We start from the raw sequence: 14,347 nt of genomic DNA, 5'->3' as shown, positions 1-14,347 counted from the left end.
ATGTAGCTGTCAACTCCGTTGCCCGACAGAATTCTATGGAGGGATACGCCAGCTATCACAATACTAGAAGGGGGTGTATTTACCAGCGCCACCTGTGGCCAGGTACTCAAGTACTTCTTGTTGACACCTCCTCAATTATTCCTCTGTCGTGCTTCCGGCAAGACGTTCTGGGATACGCTTATGTTCTTGGAGTATTTTCACGACTTTGGTGAAGTATTTCTCTTTGATTTCGGCTGTCGCTTTACTGGAAACTTCTATATTAGCTTAGTTAGCTTTTGGAATTAATTTGATTAATTATGGTGACGAGAGAGTATGAACTCTCGTTCACCTTTCAATGGCCGACCCTTCCCTTAGAGGAAGTGTTGGTGTCTAAGAGAGTATAGACTCTCTTTCTTAATTTTGCTTAACAAAAGTTATAGATTTATTTTATATCTCTCCGCCTCTTATAGGCCTCTTCGATTAACTTCCTTTTATTATAAACTCATTAAAATTAATTTTTATATTTGTTTATATTCGACCTTCCTAATAGTAGGCGGTCTTTTACCGAAGTTAATAAACTTTGAGCCCGTCATTTCGGTTTTACCTGTTAACATATTATACTATTTCCGCCACAGAGTTTGAAAGATTTTCTTTGACAGTCTCGTACTGTTTTCAAAGTTGAACTAACGTTTTGTTTTGTCTCTGCAGTTGCTGACGTTCAGAACGTTCAACTTGCACTCTATCGTTACGATAGAGAAAGAATGTTCACGGTTTCACGTTGCAGTAAGAGTAACCGTGTCTAGCGTTTTGTTCATTCTTTCTTAACTTAATGGTTTTGATCCTAATAAAGGAACTTTTCAGTTTTTTCCTTTAACAATAATATGTTTTAACGATATATATGATTGGGCTCTTCTCTCAGGTTCTAAGTCAAGAGAGAGAGAGAGAGAGAGAGAGATAGAGACGGAGGGAGAAAGAGGATAAACGTTTCATTCAAGCCTGCCAGGCGTACGAGTAACGTCGTTATCGTTTTTTGCTCTTCTCCCTAGTCTCTTTAGGGGAAGAAACTAGACGTTTCTAGAGTGATCTAGTGTTTAGTCTCTTTCCAACCATTGAATTATCTTTCATTAGATTTTTCTGTTACATTGTAATTCTGTTTTCGCAATTACTAACTTTGAGAAAGGATAGAATTGCGTATTTCAGGTACAAACCACTTAAAGTTTCGAGTTCAGTGAAATAAGTGCAAACAGAAATCAAAGTGATAAGTGATTAGTGCGTTAGGGTACTTTTGTGCGCGCCAGTCGTCCTCCCAGTCCGGGACCTCTTGCAAGCTCCCAAGCCCAGGGGAGAAGCAATGTCGAAGGGCATAAGGGTTCAGCAGGCCTTGATCGGCGCACAGAAGTATTCTCGGTGGTTGTGGGCGTGTCTTACCGAGACCGTCACTCCCACCCGCAGACGATTGAGCCCTTATTTTGCTCGTCTGCAGAAGAGATTAGGGGAGAAAATAAAGGCAGAGTAACGCTGGTCTCAGGTCTCAAGACCTCTTAAACGTTAAGTCCAGACCTATGCCAGACGTACGAAGTTAAAGTTCACAACCCGAATGCAGTCATTGGGTTAGCTCTGACTCTCCTCAGTCATCAGTTGATTACACTCCGCCTAAGAGGAGTAAGGTTCTGCCACAACAGATCTCTGCTGTTAAGGCTTTACCTCAGCAGAACTTAGTGTCTGCCGACCCCAAGTTAACTCTACTGCAGTCCATACAGTCACAACTTTCGGTCTTGATGCGTGAGTGTCGGGCTGAGAGTGTTGCGCCTCCGCCTCCGCCTACACTCCCCCCGCCTATGATCGCTCCGCCTGATCACAGTACCACTGCCAGGCGTACGATGTTGTGAACTCTACTACAGTCCATGCAAGCTCAGCTTTCGGACTTGATGCGTGAGTGTCGGGCTGAGAGTGTTGCTCCTCCGCCTCCGCCTACACTCCCTCCACCTACACTCGCTCCGCCTGATCACAGTACCATCTGCCAGGCGTACGATGTTGTGGACTCTACTACAGTCCATGCAAGCACAGCTTTCGGACTTGATGCGTGAGTGTCGGGCTGAGAGTGTTGCTCCTCCGCCTCCGCCTACACTCCCTCCACCTACACTCGCTCCGCCTGATCACAGTACCATCTGCCAGGCGTACGATGTTGTGGACTCTACTACAGTCCATGCAAGCACAGCTTTCGGACTTGATGCGTGAGTGTCGGGCTGAGAGTGTTGCTCCTCCGCCTCCGCCTACACTCCCTCCACCTACACTCGCTCCGCCTGATCGCAGTACCACCTGCCAGCAGTTCCACCTGCCAGGCGTACGATGTTAAGCCACGTGCTGAGTTTGCTGTTCCCTGTGGTGTTCAGCCTCCGCCTTCCTTAAGGCAACCTTTACATTGGGATCAGGAGGATTATACCTCTCTTCCTCCTCCTCCACTTGCTGCTCCACCAGTGATGCAACACTCGGTTGAGGTACAACAACCTCTCCCGTCCATGAGTCAGTCTCCTCAGCTCTTGCTGCAGCGAGCTCAACCCTCCACAAGGCAAGCACCACAACACCTTAGCCTTGCGCCTCAGGAGCCTCAGCTTGCGAGACATTTACCTTGTTCTGCGCAGCCTCTTCCTCATCGCGCTCCGCTCACACCACAGGAACTGGAACTTGCTACTCCGCTTCCGCCAACCGCTCAGCAAGCGCAACCCTTGGGTTCAACCACTCATGCTAGGAGTCAGCCTCCTCCACCCATGCGCCTTCCTTCTGCTTGTCTTTTATTCAGCCTTTGCAGACTGAGCCTCAGGTGTTCCCTCATCGGAGTCTTGAAGAGGAAACCACAACTATTGTTGTTCCAGCTCGTTCTGACTCTGCTGTTCAGCATACCTTACCTCCATTTTCATACCATGGTTTAAACCCCATGCAAGCATGCATAAAGCACTCTAGCACTGGTCATGGAATTTCTGAGAAATGTTAAACGCCATGCACACGCTCTGCGTTCCTTACAGCAGGCTCTGCTTACAGCAGGCTCTGCTTACTTCATGCTCAGCATTCAGCATGCTCTGCATTCAGCATGCTTTGCATACAACATGCTCTGCATACAGCATTCTCTGCATTCAGCATGCTCTGCATACAACATGCTCTACATACAGCATGCTCTGCATACAGCATACTCTGCATACATCATGCTCTGCATACCTTTCCGCATGCTTCTCAACACATCTTGGGTTGTTGCCAACTCACTAGACTGTCAAGCAGTTTCATAACGTTGCCTTCTAGTCTGCTGCTTTTGCACCAGTGAACCCTCACTCAGAGAACTTAGCTTTTCTAGGATAAGGTCCCTGTAGATGAGAAAGTTCTTTTCTCCCTCCTTCTGATATTCCCTTGAGGACTCTGTCATTTGGAGGGAGCCTTTAGCTGCATAACCTCTTATGGACTTTTATTTAAGCATAACATGCTCTCAGGGAAGGTAATGGTTCCACTTCAGCCGCTAATCCCGTCTGTTACCACACCTGCTCCCATAGACCTTGAGCTGTGTTGCATGACATGCAGTCCAAGCTTAGTCCTTGTTAGAGGATTTTTTGTTTACGGAGTCAATGTGTCACGGGGAAGACGTTCAACAACCAACAGAAGGGACTTGTTGTGACGCAGTGCGGCAACCTCAGCAACCCGTTAAGGAGTTGTCTGTACGACCCAGACAGTCTAGACAGATTCGGGTTGTCACTGTACTTCCTCGCTTGCCCATGATTGACAGTTTACAGACTGTGCAGCAGTATCATGATCTTGTGTCCGGCTCCGTCAGACGACTGGCTTTTAAGAGCTCCCACAAGTCGTTGCTGTCTGGAGATTTTCAAATGGACTATGGATCTGACCAAGGAACTGGGCCTCCTGGTCAATTTTGAGGAGTCTCAGCTTGTTCCATCCCAGACCATTGTCTCCTTGGGTATGGATCTTCAGAGTCGAGCTTTTCGGACTTGTCCGTCGGCCCCAAGGATCTTCCAAGCCCTAGAATGCATCCAGAGCATGCTGAGAAGGAACCGATGCTTAGTCAGGCAGTGGATGAGTCTTACAGGGACACTTTCATCGCTGGCCCTGTTCATCGAGTTAGGGAGACTCCACCTCCGCCCCCTTCAGTATCATCTAGCTGCTCACTGGATAAAGGACATGACGCTAGAGACGGGCTCAGTTCCTGTTTCCGAAGAGATGAGGTCTACTCTAACGTGGTGGAAGAACAGCATTCTTCTCAAGGAAGGTCTACCATTGGCTGTTCAGACCCCCGACCACCCTCTCTTCTCGGACGCATCGGACACGGGCTGGGGTGCGACACTGGACGGACAGGAATGCTCGGGAACATGGAATCAGGAGCAAAGGACACTTCACATCTATTGCAAGGAGTTGTTGGCAGTTCATCTGGCCTTGATAAACTTCAAGTCCCTCCAGCTTAACAAGGTGGTGGAGGTGAACTCCGACTACACCACAGCCTTGGCTTACATCTCCAAGCAGGGAGGGACTCATTCGAGGAAGTTGTTCGAGATCGCAAGGGACCTCCTCATTTGGTCAAAAGATCGAAAGCTCACGCTGGTAACGAGGCTCATTCAGGGCGATATGAATGTCATGGCAGATCGCCTCAGCCGGAAGGGTCAGGTCTTCCCCACAGAGTGGACCCTTCACAAGAATGTTTGCAGCAGACTTTGGGCCCTGTGGGGTCAGCCAACCATAGATCTATTCGCTACCTCGATGACCAAGAGGCTCCTCTTGTATTGTTCTCCGATTCCAGACCCAGCAGCAGTTCGCGTGGATGCCTTTCTGCTGGATTGGTCCCATCTCGACCTGTATGCATTCCCGCCGTTCAAGATTGTCAACAGGGTACTTCAGAAGTTCGCCTCTCACAAAGGGACACGGCTGACGTTGGTTGCTCCCCTCTGGCCCGCGAGAGAATGGTCCACCGAGGTACTGCAATGGCTGGTCGACGTTCCCAGGACTCTTCCTCCTAGAGTGGACCTTCTGCGTCAACCTCACGTAAAGAAGGTACACCCAAACCTCCACGCTCTTCGTCTGACTGCCTTCAGACTATCGATAGACTCTCAAGAGCTAGAGGCTTTTCGAAGGAGGCAGCCAGAGCGATTGCCAGAGCAAGGACGACATCCACTCTCAGAGTCTATCAGTCTTAATGGGAAGTCTTCCGAAGCTGGTGCAAGGCCAATGCAATTTCCTCAACCAGTACCACTGTAACCCAGATTGCTGACTTCCTGTTACATCTAAGGAACGTAAGATCCCTATCAGCTCCTACGATCAAGGGTTACAGAAGTATGTTGGCAACGGTTTTCCGCCACAGAGGCTTGGATCTTTCCTCCAACAAAGATCTACAGGACCTCCTTAGGTCTTTTGAGACCTCAAAGGAACGTCGGTTGTCCACTCCAGGCTGGAATCTAGACGTGGTCCTAAGGTTCCTAATGTCATCAGGATTTGAACCGCTCCAATCAGCCTCTTTTAAGGACCTCACATTAAAAACTCTTTTCCTCGTGTGCTTAGCAACAGGTAAAAGAGTAAGTGAGATCCACGCCTTCAGCAGGAACATAGGTTTCACATCTGAAACGGCTACATGTTCCTTGCAGCTCGGTTTTTTGGCTAAAAACGAGCTTCCTTCCCGTCCTTGGCCTAAGTCGTTCGAGATCCCAAGCCTGTCCAACATGGTGGGGAACGAACTGGAGAGAGTACTTTGCCCAGTTAGAGCTCTTAAGTACTATCTAAGAAGGTCAAAACCATTACGAGGACAATCAGAAGCCTTATGGTGTGCTATCAAGAAGCCTTCTCTACCAATGTCTAAGAACTCAGTTTCTTACTACATCAGGCTTCTGATTAGAGAAGCAAATTCTCATCTGAAGGAAGAAGACCTTGCTTTGCTGAAGGTAAGGACACATGAAGTGAGAGCTGTGGCTACTTCAGTGGCCTTCAAACAGAACCGTTCTCTGCAGAGTGTTATGGATGCAACCTATTGGAGAAGCAAGTCAGTGTTCGCATCATTCTTTCTCAAAGATGTCCAGTCTCTTTACGAGTACTGCTACACCCTGGGTCCATTCGTAGCAACGAATGCAGTAGTAGGCGAGGGCTCAGCCACTACATTCCCATAATCCCATAACTTTTTAACCTTTCTCTTGAATACTTTTTATGGGTTGTACGGTCGGCTAAGAAGCCTTCCACATCCTTGTTGATTTGGCGGGTGGTCAATTCTTTCTTGAGAAGCGCCAAGGTTAAAGGTTGTGATGAGGTCCTTTAGTATGGGTTGCTGCCCTGTATACTTTAGCACCTTTGAGTTGATTCAGCCTCCCAAGAGGAACGCTGCGCTCAGTAAGGAAGACGATCTTATTAAAGGCAGAGTAACGGTTCAAGTCGACTTCCTTACCAGGTACTTATTATTTCATTGTTATTGTGGATAACTGATTATATGAAATACGGGATACTTAGCTATCCTTTAGTCTTGTACACTGGTTTTTCACCCACCCCCCTGGGTGTGAATCAGCTACATGATTATCGGGTAAGTTTAATATTGAAAAATGTTATTTTTATTAATAAAATAAATTTTTGAATATACTTACCCGATAATCATGATTTAATCGACCCTCCCTTCCTCCCCATAGAGAACCAGTGGACCGAGGAATAATTGAGGAGGTGTCAACAAGAAGTACTTGAGTACCTGGCCACAGGTGGCGCTGGTAAATACACCCCCTTCTAGTATTGTGATAGCTGGCGTATCCCTCCATAGAATTCTGTCGGGCAACGGAGTTGACAGCTACATGATTATCGGGTAAGTATATTCAAAAATTTATTTTATTAATAAAAATAACATTTTTATAATAAAATAAATTTTTGAATATACTTACCCGGTGATTATATATTAAAGGACCCTCCCTTCCTCCCCAATAGAGACCCAGTGGACCGAGGAGAAAATTGAGTTCTGTGTTTACATTGAGTACTGAGTACCTGCCCGACAGATGGCGCTGTTGAAGTACACCCCCTACCTGCATAGCGATCGCTGGCGGATTTTGAACGTAGTTTTCTGTCGAGCAGCAGAGCTGCAGCTTATATAATCACCGGGTAAGTATATTCAAAAATTTATTTTATTATAAAAATAACATAATGTGGAAGTTATGATTCCTGGGGGTTGTTAGGGGTTGGAGAGTAAGCCCTGCCCAAGCCCTGCCCACTCAACAGTCAGCTAGACACTCACTTTTGATTTCAGCCACAAGCTGTTTTTATTGTTTGCTTTTTCTTTCTAGAAAAAGACTTTGAAGCGTGAAGTAGGAGATGATGAATGGAGAAGTATTGATTTCAAAACTCAAAATAGAGACGTCTGGTGAAATCTAACCGACGCCCCTTTGCGTCAATAGGCATGGAAGGAGATGATGATCTAGAATAAATGGTTAAGTGGGCTGACATACTGTTGTCTCTGGGTAAAACTGTATGAATTGAGTTGAAAACTCAAGAATATGCAGTTGTTATGGGTAAAGCCACAAATGTGTGATAGGTTTATGTGCATACCTGCCAATAATGTAATCATCTTTGTACCTCCCCCTCGGGGTCTTGACCGTTTGCAGTCATTCCCTCGCTCTGCGTGGCTTTACAACGATGACAACAATTGAAACCTATGGAAAGTGGTCTTCCCTGGGCATCGCTGGTGATCTGTCTGCAGATTTTTTTCTGCGGCCAGGACTTCTGAAGCTGCCCCTTCTGTGTCTTTCCGACTCCCACAGTCTTTGATCCCAAATAAGGGTGCCGAGAAGTAGCATATGTGCTTCTCATGTTCTAAGTCTTCCACCTTTTCACGTCTTTATTAGCTTCTGTAGACATTGCTCATTCCAAAACGGAGAAATCATCGAAGAAGCCCTGGAAAAACGATCGACAGAGGGTTCGCTGGAGACTCCTGCCTCTTACATGTTAGAGGGATGGCGTGGTATCGAGAACCAACCCAGACTGTGAAGCCATCTCAGTACACTAAAGGAGTTTACGCTCTTACATTTGCTGTGCTCGGTCTCCTTTCGGACTGAGCATGTAAACTGTCTGCTAACCTCATTCTTAGCATTCTTGCTCTGACAGTCCTGATGGACCCTTTTCTTTCTTCTTTGTACCATTTCCAGTGCAGACACTGCTGTTTTCAAGACTACTTCACTAACTTACTGCCAGTCTGGCTCCTCCTCTTGCAGTGTGGTGAATCTATTTTCTATTTTGAAATGTTACTGAACTCTAGTTTCCAATTGTGCCAATTTATCAGTGTCAAAACTAACTTTTCTGAAAGGTTGTTTCTTCATTCGGCAAAGTTTCACACTAAAGACATACTCCTGTAAAAGAACTCAAGTCTGTATAATAAGGAAAAATACAAACATCATTCGACAAAGTTTTACTCTAAAAATATAGTCTTATGAAAGGACTTAGGTTTGTATATTAAGGAAAATAAAAATTACTTTAAAAGGGATTTGTAATATTTTCAACCTTCATAAATACTTATTTTCAAAGGAAAACATTCCTATTTCCATTGATTAAAAATTGCATAGTACTGATCTACTTTAGTATTCAAATATTTTACTCAAAGGCATATTCAATAAACAAGCTAGTTTGTTACAATGGTGAATCCTGGATCGACATAAACATTACTTTTGGAGTTGCATGTGACTTATGATTTGTCTGTATTTCAGGTTTCTACAGAAAGAAAGCATGAGGAAGACGTTAATCCACAATGAAAGAGAAGATTGAACAGCTGTGATTGGCAAACGTTAACATTGATGAGAAGATTTGTGCAGAATAAAAGAAACGGCAGAAAATTTAATGGCTGAGAAGGCAGTCCCCCCAAGGAAGCTTAAGCATGGGAACCAGTCTCGCCCAAAACTTTATCAAAAAAATCTGAAGACCTGACAAAATAGGAAGGGCCCCCTCCAGTGATGGAATACAAAGGTAAGGGGTTGCATTGCATTTAGAAATTATTAAGGAGTAAAATTGCCTGAAGTGTTGGTATAGGTTAAGGAAGAAAGGCTGAGAAAATGATCTGAAGCAATTGTGTACTGTACACTCGCTAGTCAATTTGATTTTGTGTTAGAGAGGAGGTCCACAAAAGTTTTCCTTTATTGTGAAGTGACAACAGAAGGAAGTGGGGCCTTAGAATCATTATTGAAATTTTAACCCTTTAACCCCCAGGCTATTTGGAAATTTCCAACCCTTAACCCCCAGGGGGTTATTTTTTTCCCAGCACATTTTGCCGTATATTTTTTTTTAATTGCTCTAACAGCCTTAATTTTTGTCATAGAGAGGTCAGGTTGGTCTCATTCTCTTGGAAAATGCCTGAATTTTCTCAAAAAATTATCAAAAATATGAAGAAAAAAAAAAATTTATAGCATTTTTTTGCAATGACGTACCGATACGTCCATGGGGGTAAAGGGATGGCTTTTGTGAAACGTACCAGTACGTCCTTTGGGGGTAAAAGGGTTAAGTAATAGATTGCAAAGAGTTGTGGATGGGTACCTTGATTTGCATGGGGCAAATTATAGGGTATGAAGTAGAACCCTAACTATAAGTCAAAGTGCGATTGTAAGTAAGTCGAGGATAGTGGCTCCTCAACATCCGGATTTCAGCTTTGATATTTTTTTTTTTATAACTATGTATGATAAAATTTTGGGTGTGATTCTCTATAGAAAATTTAGTTTGAGAAACACATTTGGTCTGTCTCCTCTTCAGTTGAACAAAATATGGTCTCAAAATTTTGGATGATCAATCTATTCTGAAGAAGTGTTTTAATTCTTTCATTCTACCTTGTTTCAAGTATTGTTCTCCTGTCTGGTCTTCTGCTGATGATTCTCATCTTAATTTCTTAGACGTGGACTTAGCGTCTATTAAATTTCTAATTCCTGATTTACAGTAAAATGAATCTCTGGCACCGTTGTTCAGTTAGTTTGTTGTGGGTGCAGAAGATTTTTTTTATAATTCTGACCATCCCTTGCATTCAGATCTTCCTGAACAGTACCATTCTGTTTGTAATATTGTAATAGGCCTACTAGGTATGCAGTTAATTCTAATAGTCATGCCTTCTTCATCATAAGGCTCAATACTACAGTATTCTGGAAGTTTTATTCCAGCTGTGACCAAGTTGTAGAATGATCTTCCTAATCAGGTGGTTGAATCGATAGAACTTCAAACTTGCAGCAAACCTCTTTTTATAGTTTTTTATGAAAGATCAATTTTAATGTTATTACTGCTCTTAAAGTATGTTGTTTTAATTGTTCATTTCCTCTCTTGTAGTTTATCAATTTCCTTTCCTCACTGGGCTATTTTTTGTAGAATCCCTTGGGCTTATAGCATCCTGCTTTTCCAACTAAAGTTATAGCTTAGCTAGTATTAATATTGATAATAATAGGAGCTTGTGGCCTTGACCAGGTTCACGACCTCGACTTTTTTTTTTTTTTCTACAAGAGCGCATAGTGCTGACCAGGAGGGCTGGCCTTCCTGTACATTGAGGACGCCACAGCTCTTCATATAGCAATGGAAAAAAATAAGAAAAGTTTCTAGAACTCTTTTACTCTCTAGTTTCATGAGAAAGTTAGCCTTGCCTTTCCTGCTGAGAAAGAGATTAACCCTTTTACCCCCAAAGGAAGTACTGGTACGTTTCACAAAAGCCATCCCTTTACCCCCCTGGACGTACCGGTACGTCCTTGCAAAAAAATGCTATAAAAATTTTTTTTTCATATTTTTGATAATTTTTTGAGAAAATTCAGGCATTTTCCAAGAGAATGAGACCAACCTGACCTCTCTATGACAAAAATTAAGGCTGTTAGAGCAATTTAAAAAAATATATACTGAAAAATGTGCTGGGAAAAAAATAACCCCCTGGGGGTTAAGGGTCGGAAATTTCCAAATAGCCTGGGGGTAAAAGGGTTAAGGACCATCTTGGATTAAAGTACATCAAAATCAAACATATCACATATACCAGCTCTTAGGAAGAACATGTCAGAGGCACAGTTCTTAAAGACAAGAGTCGACTAACATCAGACAAACTCCTTTTGGCTATTACCAACTGAGTGTACCCATCTGTCCCTCGATATCGGTAGCCTTGGCCATTGATTGTTGTTCCACAGATTGTGTAGCAAACCTGGCTCCTTCTCGGGACAATAAACATCTCATTTGAAGAAAAGTTGTGATACAATGAGTGAGAGGTGAAATTGAATGGCTTTTCTACCTATCCTTTCTCCCCCTTCCTTGGGGTGCAGAAGTCACTGCTGTTTGCAGGATCAGACGCTGGATGCAAGCACAGTAAGCCACACAATTGAGTAGCTCTTCTTAATGTTGGGTTTGTAACGAGACAACGTCCTGGTGACCGCACTTTATTACAAGATACTCGAGCCAACTGACTCGCATCAGCGTATGCAGATGGTACCTAAATTGTTAGCAACTAATGAGATGTTTGGGTGTTATGAAGTTAGAAGGACTTCAATTCAATAATATTAAAGGAATGTGAGAAGTTGCAACTACACCTTATTTGTGGTTAATAGCTGAACTAGGGAACATTGACAGTAGAGAATAGAATTGCATGAAAAAGCAACTACACCTTATTTGGGGTTGATAGCTGAACCAGGCAACATTGACAGTAGAGAATAGAATTGTATGAAAAAGCAACTACACCTTTTTTGGGGTTAGTAGCTGAATCAGGCAACATTGACAGTAGAGAATAGAATTGCATGAAAAAGCAACTACACCTTATTTGGGGTTAATAGCTGAACCAGGCAACATTGACAGTAGAGAATAGAATTGCATGAAAAAGCAACTCCACCTTATTTGGGGTTAATAGCTGAACCAGGCAACATTGACAGTAGAGAATAGAATTGCACGAAAAAACAACTACACCTTATTTGGGGTTAATAGCTGAACCAGGCAATATTGACAGTAGAGAATAGAATTGCATGAAAAAGCAACTCCACCTTATTTGGGGTTAATAGCTGAACCAGGCAACATTGACAGTAGAGAATAGAATTGCATGAAAAAGCAACTCCACCTTATTTGGGGTTAATAGCTGAACCAGGCAACATTGACAGTAGAGAATAGAATTGCATGAAAAAGCAACTCCACCTTATTTGGGGTTAATAGCTGAACCAGGCAACATTGACAGTAGAGAATAGAATTGCACGAAAAAGCAACTACACCTTATTTGGGGTTAATAGCTGAACCAGGCAATATTGACAGTAGAGAATAGAATTGCATGAAAAAGCAACTACACCTTATTTCTGGTTAATAGCTGAACCAGGCAATATTGACAGTAGAGAATAGAATTGTATGAAAAAGGTGATGCATTTAGAAAAATCAATACATCAAATGATAAATGGTTAGTTAACCCTTTTACCCCCCCGGCTCTTTGGAAATTTCCAACCCTCAACCCCCAAGGGGTTATTTTTTTCCCAGCACATTTTGCAGTATATTTTTTTTTAATTGCTCTAAGAGGCTTAATTTTTGTCATAGAGAGGTCAGGTTGGTTTCATTCTCTTGGAAAATGCCTGAATTTTTTCAAAAAATTATAAAAAATATGAAAAAAAAAAAATTTTTTATAGCATTTTTTTGCAAGGACGTACCGGTACGTCCATGGGGGTAAAGGGATGGCTTTTGTGAAACGTACCAGTACGTCCTTTTTGGGGGTAAAAGGGTTAAAGAGATAGTGGAAGACCAAATAAGGTAACTGTAAGGGGGAAAGTTATTTAAAAATATGTAAAAAGTATAATAATGAAATTGAAGTATGAAATTATAGAAAGTAAAAGCTGAAAGTAAATTGACATCTGGAAATGATATAGATACAGAAGAAATGGAAGCAGAAATAACAAAACAGAAGAAAAGAAGGCAGAAATGATTTGTAAAAGGTATTAGCAAAATGGAAGTATTTATGAACTTTCCAGAAATTATAGCGCTATGCACCGTGTGGCAACAATAATATACTGTGGACTGTACAGTAAGTTGTTGTACATACATACATATACCAAGGCACTTGCCCCAATTTTTGGGGGTAGCCGACATCAACAAATGAAACAAAACAAAAAAGGGGACCTCTACTCTCTACGTTCCTCCAGCCTAACCAGGGACTCAACCAAGTTCAGCTGGTACTGCTAGGGTGCCACAGCCCACCCTCCCACATTATCCACCACAGATGAAGCTTCATAATGCTGAATCCCCTACTGCTGCTACCTCCGGTCATCTAAGGCATCGGAGGCAGCAGCAGGGCCTACCGGAACTGTGTCACAATCGCTCGCCATTCATTCCTATTTCTAGCACGCTCTCTTGCCCCTCTCACATCTATCCTCCTATATGTAAAGTGGACAAATGATTTGAGTAATCTTTAAGAAAAATAAGTTTTCGAGTGTATTTGTTTGCCATCTTTCATTTCATACTGATAATCTGTTAATTACTATAACTATCAAATTCTCTCTCTCTCTCTCTCTCTCTCTCTCTCTCTCTCTCTCTCTCTCTCTCTCTCTCTCTCTCTCTCATTTTTTTGTATTTAATGAATGAATGTAATGATAGCTAAAATTACAAGAATATTAATTTATTTCCTTTTTCAGACATTGATCATACTCATCAAGATGACGAAATTCTTCCTGGACCGTGGCTCAAGAGCCCATCTTCAAGTCACATGACTCTATGAAGATAGTATGCTGCGGTAAATAAAGGTAAGTGGTTGCCTAGATAAAAGAAAAAAAATAGTTGAAATTCGAACACTCGTGCTTTTTAGGCTATTGAAGTATCATATAATTCTTAACCCTTTTACCCCCAAAGGACGTACTTGTACGTTTCACAAAACCCATCCCTTTACCCCCATGGATGTACCGGTACGTCCTTGCAAAAAAAATGCTATAAAAAATTTTTTTTTCATACTTTTGATAATTTTTTTGAGAAAATTCAGGCATTTTCCAAGAGAATGAGACCAACCTGACCTCTCTATGACAAAAATTAAGGCTGTTAGAGCAATTTAAAGAAAATATACTGCAAAATGTGCTGGGGAAAAAATAACCCCTTGGGGGTTAAGGGTTGGAAATTTCCAAAGAGCCTGGGGGTAAAAGGGTTAACTTCATCCAGGCATATATCAGTTCTCGCTACACTTTCAGTAAGTACATCAACATTCACATAGCCACATAATAATTACTCTATACCCAGAATTTTGTCCTTTCCCACTCTATAACTACCCTTTCAATAAGTACATCCCACAACATTTACCAGGCACCATACTTAGTTGAATAACCTCATCTAGACTTTTATAACTTTTCTCACTTTCTCATTGCGTTAGCAATAAGTCCACCCCTAAACATCCACATGGTCACTTCGTACATACATACAT

The 14,347-nt window shown here is 42.6% G+C and overlaps 1 long non-coding RNA gene across 4 annotated transcripts in view; it reads left to right on the top strand.

Moving 5' to 3' along the window:
- LOC137660142 (uncharacterized) overlaps nucleotides 1-14,347 on the top strand; it is a 44,501-nt gene that overhangs the window by 20,451 nt on the left and 9,703 nt on the right. For all 4 annotated transcript variants that reach the window (XR_011047624.1, XR_011047622.1, XR_011047623.1 and 1 more), the window contains exons 3-4: nucleotides 8,685-8,940; nucleotides 13,575-13,682. This is a non-coding gene — a long non-coding RNA (uncharacterized lncRNA). The remainder of the gene's footprint in view (nucleotides 1-8,684; nucleotides 8,941-13,574; nucleotides 13,683-14,347) is intronic.

The sequence above is a fragment of the Palaemon carinicauda genome, chromosome 20, assembly GCF_036898095.1.
Source record: "Palaemon carinicauda isolate YSFRI2023 chromosome 20, ASM3689809v2, whole genome shotgun sequence".
Taxonomy (NCBI): Eukaryota; Metazoa; Arthropoda; class Malacostraca; order Decapoda; family Palaemonidae; genus Palaemon; species Palaemon carinicauda.
Note: the sequence above shows the minus strand (reverse complement) of the source record. Positions and strands in the feature narration are given on the sequence as shown.